General features: G+C 48.5%; 1 long non-coding RNA gene across 1 annotated transcript; it reads right to left on the reverse strand.

Annotated features, from left to right (window-relative positions):
* Positions 1–1784: 1784 nt before the first annotated feature.
* LOC107000410 (uncharacterized) lies at positions 1785–2759 on the reverse strand. Its single transcript, XR_001447517.3, has 3 exons — positions 2580–2759; positions 2252–2387; positions 1785–1896 (listed from the first exon to the last, which is right to left on the reverse strand). It is a non-coding gene; the product is annotated as an uncharacterized LOC107000410 (long non-coding RNA).
* Between the last annotated feature and the right edge of the window lie 3549 nt (positions 2760–6308).

Below are 6308 nucleotides of genomic sequence, written 5' to 3' on the forward strand. Positions count from 1 at the left end.
CCATACGTGTTAGATTCTCTCTCTCTCTCTCTCTATACATATATATATATATATATATATTTTTTTTTTTTTTTTTTTTTTTTACGCGGAGTCTCGCTCTGTCACCCAGGCTGAAGTGCAGTGGTGTGATCTCAGCTTACTGCAACCTCTGCCTCCTGGGTTCAAGCAATTATCCTGCCCTAGCCTCTCAAGTAGGTGGGATTACAGGCATGCACCGTCTTTAAACACCACCACACTTTAATTGGACACTTTTGACTTGCATCTCATAATTTTGTCCCCCAACCTTTTTTTTTTTTTTTTTTTTTGAGACAGAGTCTCGCTGTGTCACCAGGCTGGAGTGCAGTGGCATGATCTCGGCTCACTGCAACCTCTGCCTCCCAGGTTCAAGCGATTCTCTTGCCTCAGCCTCTGGAGTAGCTGGGACTACAGGCGCCTGCCACCACACCCAGTTAATTTTTGTATTTTTAGTAGAGATGGGGTTTCACTATGTTGGCCAGGCTGGTCTTGATCTCTTGACCTCATGATCCACCCACCTCGGCCTCCCAAAGTGCTGGGATTACAGGTGTAAGCCACTGCACCCGGCCTATTTTGCCCCCATTTTTCTCTGCTGCAATTTGGCCAGTGATTCCTGTCTTTCCCTCTATTATCCACCCTGATTAACTCAGCTGCACCTGTCAGCCTTTATTCCTGCGAGCTAGAGCGGGTGGAGCGAGGCGTGCTGAAGAAGTCATTAAAATGCATGAATTTGATCATATTCACTCTTTCCTTTCCAGAGCATAGGGGCCTAAGTCCCTGGGTCCCATATCTGAGCTTCATTTGGCAGGTCTGGGGCTCATGGCCTGGGGCGAGAAGGCCTATGGGAACCAGCAGCAGCAACCTGCAGACTTCATCTGGTGGACACTACTCGGGGCTGGGTCTCCGAGATCCTGTAAGTTTCTCTTGGGCTGTCTGACACCATCCACTGCAGGAAGCAGGAATGAGGTTGTTCAGTGAATTTTCCCTGTATTCTCTGGAAGAGGTGCTTATAAAGATGGAATAAGGCTGGTTTAGAGAATTTTGATTCCTCTTGCTTCTGCTTGTTTATTTCTTCCAGCCTCTTTGTCTTCATCTGTAAAATAGGGATAATAATAACTGCCCATATGAGGTGGGAGGTGCAGTAGTGAATAATTCAGGTTTTGGGCCCAGAGCAGTGGCTTACGTCTGTAGTCCCAGCACTTTGGGAGGCCGAGGCAGGCAGATCACCTGAGGTCGGAAGTTCGAGGCCAACCTGGCCAACATGGTGAAACCCCGTCTCTACTAAAAATACAAAAATTAGCTGGGCATGGTGGCTCACACCTGTAGACCCATCTACTCGGGAGGCTGAGGCAGGAGAATCGCTTGAATCTGGGAGGCAGAGTTTGCAGTGAGCTGACATTGAACCACTGCACTCCAGCCTGGGTGACAGAGCAAGACTCCATCTCAAAAAAACAAAAACAAAAACAAAACAAAAACAAAAACAAAAAAACAGGTTTTGATGTCCAACGGGCTGGTTCTGTCATTTATAACGTGTAGGACCTGGAGCAAATCATTTTACTCCCTGTAAAGTGGAGATAACACCTGCTTTCTAGGGACAGTGCAGGAGGATGAAGGAGCGCTGAGCCAGTGACTAACACAGGCTGAGCACTCACTGGATGGCAGCAATTGTCATTATCATCATTATCACATCACCATCATCATTACGCTATAAAAGACTGGCAAATCTGGCATATTTTGGTACTTAACATTTGTTTCCTCTTCCTTTCTCCCTACCTTTCTCCCTCCTTTTCTTCCTTCCTCCTTTTTCCCTGTCTTCTCACCTTCTTTTATTCCTCTTGTTCTCACTTTCTTCTCGTCCTTCTTTGGTACATCTGGTTGCAGCTGCAAGGAACAGCAGAAGCTTACACAGGGAAAGGAGATGTGGTCAGATCCTGGGGGGACTCGAATGTCAGAGGGAGTCTGATCTTTAGCCTAGGGGCAATAGTGAGTCACTCAAGCCTGCGGTGGAGCAGAAACAAGGTGTAGTGAAAGTGGGGAAGTGAACCTGGCAGCAGAGATTAGGAAGCAGCTGTGAGGGCAGAAGCTGGAGCAAGAGAGGTGAGCTATCCAGGGAGCCTAAAGGTCAAGTGAGAGACATGGGGAAGCAGAGGCTGCATCTCTGCCTAGAGCTCGCCTGGGAGAAGCAGCCTCATTCTCAAAGTTCACCTTGCCCACAAAACCCAGCCGGAGCACCCACCTCTGTGTGACCTCAGACAAGTGCTTAGCCTCTCTGAGCAGCAGTAAGGCCATCCTAGGTCTTGGTGACACCCCCTGGCTTCCCAGCAAAGACGCTTCTGGATCCTACAGGCTTCCATCATCTTCCAGGCTGCTCCCTGCTCAGAGATTAATTTGTTTACTCCCTTGCCTGGAGATGAACCGAGGGAACTCGTCCATCAGCCCAGGCTCCCTCAACCTCGCACCGCCCCGCCCCAAATGTCCATTTTCTTGCAAAATATGTCCTTGCCGCCGACAAGGCTGCCTGGAAAATGCTAATTTTTTCCTCGAATTAAAATTTGTTCCCTTACCCTCGTTTTAATAGAAATGAAGCATCCGGAAACATTGCCACGGTGCAGAAGAGAAAGATCTGACATAATTTTTAAAATGCCTTCAATCACGCTGCCTTCTGAACGGTCTTCTGAACGGTCTGTCCTCTAACCCTGACCCCCTCCCCATCTCCCAACCCCCTGAGGCAGCATTTACATTTCTTAATAACCCCTCATTAATATTCATGAGAAGGGGCGGGTAATAATGGCTGAGCACACCGCACTAATTCAATTTCCACCCGCCTCAGCGTGTTTACTTAATCACCAAGGGACCCGGGTTACTCAGTACAATTATTTATTCGGAATTAGATCTGGAGGCATCTGGACTGGAAACAGGGAACCAAGAGCAAAATGAAAATCGAATTCTCTTCGTCCTCCCCTCCCAGCCGCCTCTTCCTGACCGTTTGCCAACGCTCCAGGCAGCCAGCAGGGCTTGGAGGACAAGGCTCCGTGCCCGCCGGGCAGCTCCTGAAGGAACTGGCTCATGAGGGGCTGAATGTGTTCCAGATGCTCTGGCCCTGGCAGGAATCTCTCATCAACAGAGTAGCCTAGGAGTTATCGCAAGGCCCAGCAGTGGGCCAGCTGCACCGTCCCAGCCAAGAGCACAGCCAGCCAGAGTTAGTGTGTTCAGGAGATGCTGGGGTATTGGCCCAATCTGGACATGCAGTGTGGACAGACCCTTGATCACAGGCCCCCATGGAGGCGAGAGTTTGTGACATGGGGTCTAAATAACACCTGCTCATCCTCGAACCCCCGCTTAACTGTCATCTCCTCCAAGAAGCCTTTCCTGGTCCCCAGACAAGGTTAGCTTCTCTTATTACACACACCTTCTATTACAACCAGGATGGACTTGGTCATAGCACCTTGCCCACTGTGGGTGTTCACACAATGGTTTCTAATTAGTTGTTCAGGGTCTGTTTCTCTCAATAGTCAGTTCCGTGGGAGTAGGTCCCATGGCTGTCCTGGTCACGTGTCCCCAGCATCTAGCAATGCCCAGCACAGAGATGCTCAACAATATTTGTTGACTTCTTGACTGATTCTACTACTGACTCCTGATTCTCAAGCCTCTGTTTCCTTACCTATAAAATGAAGCTAAGAACATTCATCTTGTAGGATTGCTGTGGAGACTCAGTGTTTTCTGTGTGAAGAGGATGCAGAGGATGTCAGTGTAAGGTGTTGAGCTTAGTCCCTGACACATGATAAACTCCCAGTTCACATAAGATGCTATTATTATTACTGTTATTTCTGATGGTGGCGGAGCGCAGACAAGTTAACTGTGCGGGCCTGGTAGACCCAGAGGAGGCTGGGCTTGGACGGAGCTCTTCTCAGTCTTGAGACGCTGAGATTCAGAGTCTTGAAATGCCTTTCCCAAGTTCACACAACTAGTAAGGTCAAGCCTCTATCCTGCTTATCCTTTTAAGCATTGGATGACCTTAGCAAGTTGCTTAACTTTTCTGAGCCTCAGTTTCCTCCACTGTAAAATGAAAATAATATTGGCAGCCGCCTACTGGATTGCTAGGGAAGATTCAACAAGGTCCCTCGTGCAATTTAGCATGGAAGTTGATACATGAACTTAATGAAAAGGGCTACTGTTACGGCAGATGTGGTGAGTCCAGGCAGAGGGAATAGCATGAATGTATTTATCTATTGATTCACTTGCTAATGTATTTAGTTATGCATTCAGCATGCATTCATTAGCCCCTACCAGGTGCCTGCCCCAGTGCTAGGCTCTGACAGGGAGCAGAGAGGTACAGAAAGCACAGCTCCCTCGGACGAGGAGCTCCCAGCTGATAGAAAAAGTGAGTCAGGAAGGCCCTCACTGGCACATCGGCAAATGCCACAGCTGTGAAGGGACGTTGGAACTGTGGCTTCCAGCTCTGAGGTTTAGGAACAGGTGACTGAAGGGGTGGCATTTGGGGCAAGAAGAATAATTTGGGCCAGAGTGAGGGGGTGGAGCATCCTACGAAGAGGAACCAGCAAAGGTATAGGCCTGGCAGTGGGGATTTTCTGTTACAGCCAAAACGTCCTCCATGGATACACCTTTGTGTATGTTATCTCTACTACTTGGACTACACCCTTCTACCTTGATGCTCAGCAAACTCCTACTTATCCTTCAAAGCCCAGCTCCAAATGACCCGATTGTCCAATATTCTGACATCTCTTGGCAAAGTCACAATTCTTTCCTTATGCTCTCCAGCACTGTGCTCCTACCCAGTCCTCAGACTTCTCGTGTAGTATCATCTGCTTACCCATTTATCTCTGGTTCTCACCCTTCTGCCCCTCTGCTCTGTATTTCAGGGGGCTGGGTTTGGCCAATGGGAGGCGCTGGTTGGGGGCTACAGGGCAGAAGGAAGGGAGAAGTCCAGGTATTTCTCCTCTCCATCTTGGGCAGCATCTCCAGCAGTGGCTGTGTCTCCTCCATGTCTCTAGCTCTCCTGGAGCCCCACCATGGTCCCATATTCCACCAAGTGACCGTCCTCCTGGGCTGGGGTGGTGGCAGCCTCTTGCTATTACTCGTCTTTAGGCTGCTTTGCCATGTCCAGTTGTCTTCTCAGACCTTCTGCCACCTTCCATGCCCTGGATTAAAGTTTCTCTTTTGTAAATACTCAAGTGTTTCCTGGTTAGACACTGACCCATACACTTCCCTACCAGGAGACAAGCTTCCTGATGGGAAGGGCCCTGCCTTGTATCCCCAGGGTTTAGACACAGAGAAGCTACCCAAAGGTAAATGAATGAATGAATGAATAAATGTGTTTTGATTACATGGCTTGTCTAACCAGATTCTACCCTTGTTTAGCAAAAGAGACATAAGGGAATGAATTGCTCCCTGGGGTTAACAAATGTTGGTATGAAAACAACATCAGGCCAGGCGTGGTGGCTCACGCCTGTAACGCCAGCCCTTTGGGAGGCTGAGGCGGGCAGATCACGAGGTCAGGAGTTCGAGACCAGCCTGACCAATATGGTGACACCCCCATCTCTACTAAAAATACAAAAATTAGCCAGGTGTGATGGCATGCACCTGTAGTCCCAGGGAGGCTGAGGTGGAAGAATCGCTTGAACCTGCGAGGCGGAGGTTGCAGTGAGCCAAGATCGCGCCATTGCACTCTAGCCTGGGTGACACAGCAAGACTCCCCCTCAAAAAAAAAAAAAAAAAAAAAAAAAAAAAAGAAAGAAAAGAAACAATATCAATAATAATAATACTAAAGAAATGATTTGTAAATAAGAAAATGCTTTCTAAATAATGCTAAGCCTGTAAGCTTCTTTGTAGACTGTAAAATTCAGTATCCACTTTGGATTTTTCTGTTTCAGCCCGTATCAGTGTTTCTGCTGAGGTGGCTGCAGAGTGGGAGGCCAAGAGATAAAAGAGAAGATAATGGATTGGGGGCCATGTTTCAGTCCAAGAACAAAAGGCAGAGAGGAGCGCAGGGGACAGCAGATGATTTCGTCATTACAGACTCATTTAGAGAGGCCCCTTCCCTCCCTTCCTGCCTCCAAAGCACCTGGACCCTCAAGTGCCCAGCCAAGTCCCTTCATTAAAATTTCCCAGAACTGGGGCTGGGTTGGAAGACAGTGAAGGCCTGCCAGCCTGTCTGCCAGAGAAGTTCAGAGGGCTGTAGGAGGGGCATTTCTCTAGAAGTCAAATGGGAACAGCAGGGTGGGTGGATTGTGGTACTCAGAGAGGAGAATGAGTGAAAGGGAATTTTAGAGATG

The sequence above is a fragment of the Macaca mulatta genome, chromosome 10, assembly GCF_049350105.2.
Source record: "Macaca mulatta isolate MMU2019108-1 chromosome 10, T2T-MMU8v2.0, whole genome shotgun sequence".
Taxonomy (NCBI): Eukaryota; Metazoa; Chordata; class Mammalia; order Primates; family Cercopithecidae; genus Macaca; species Macaca mulatta.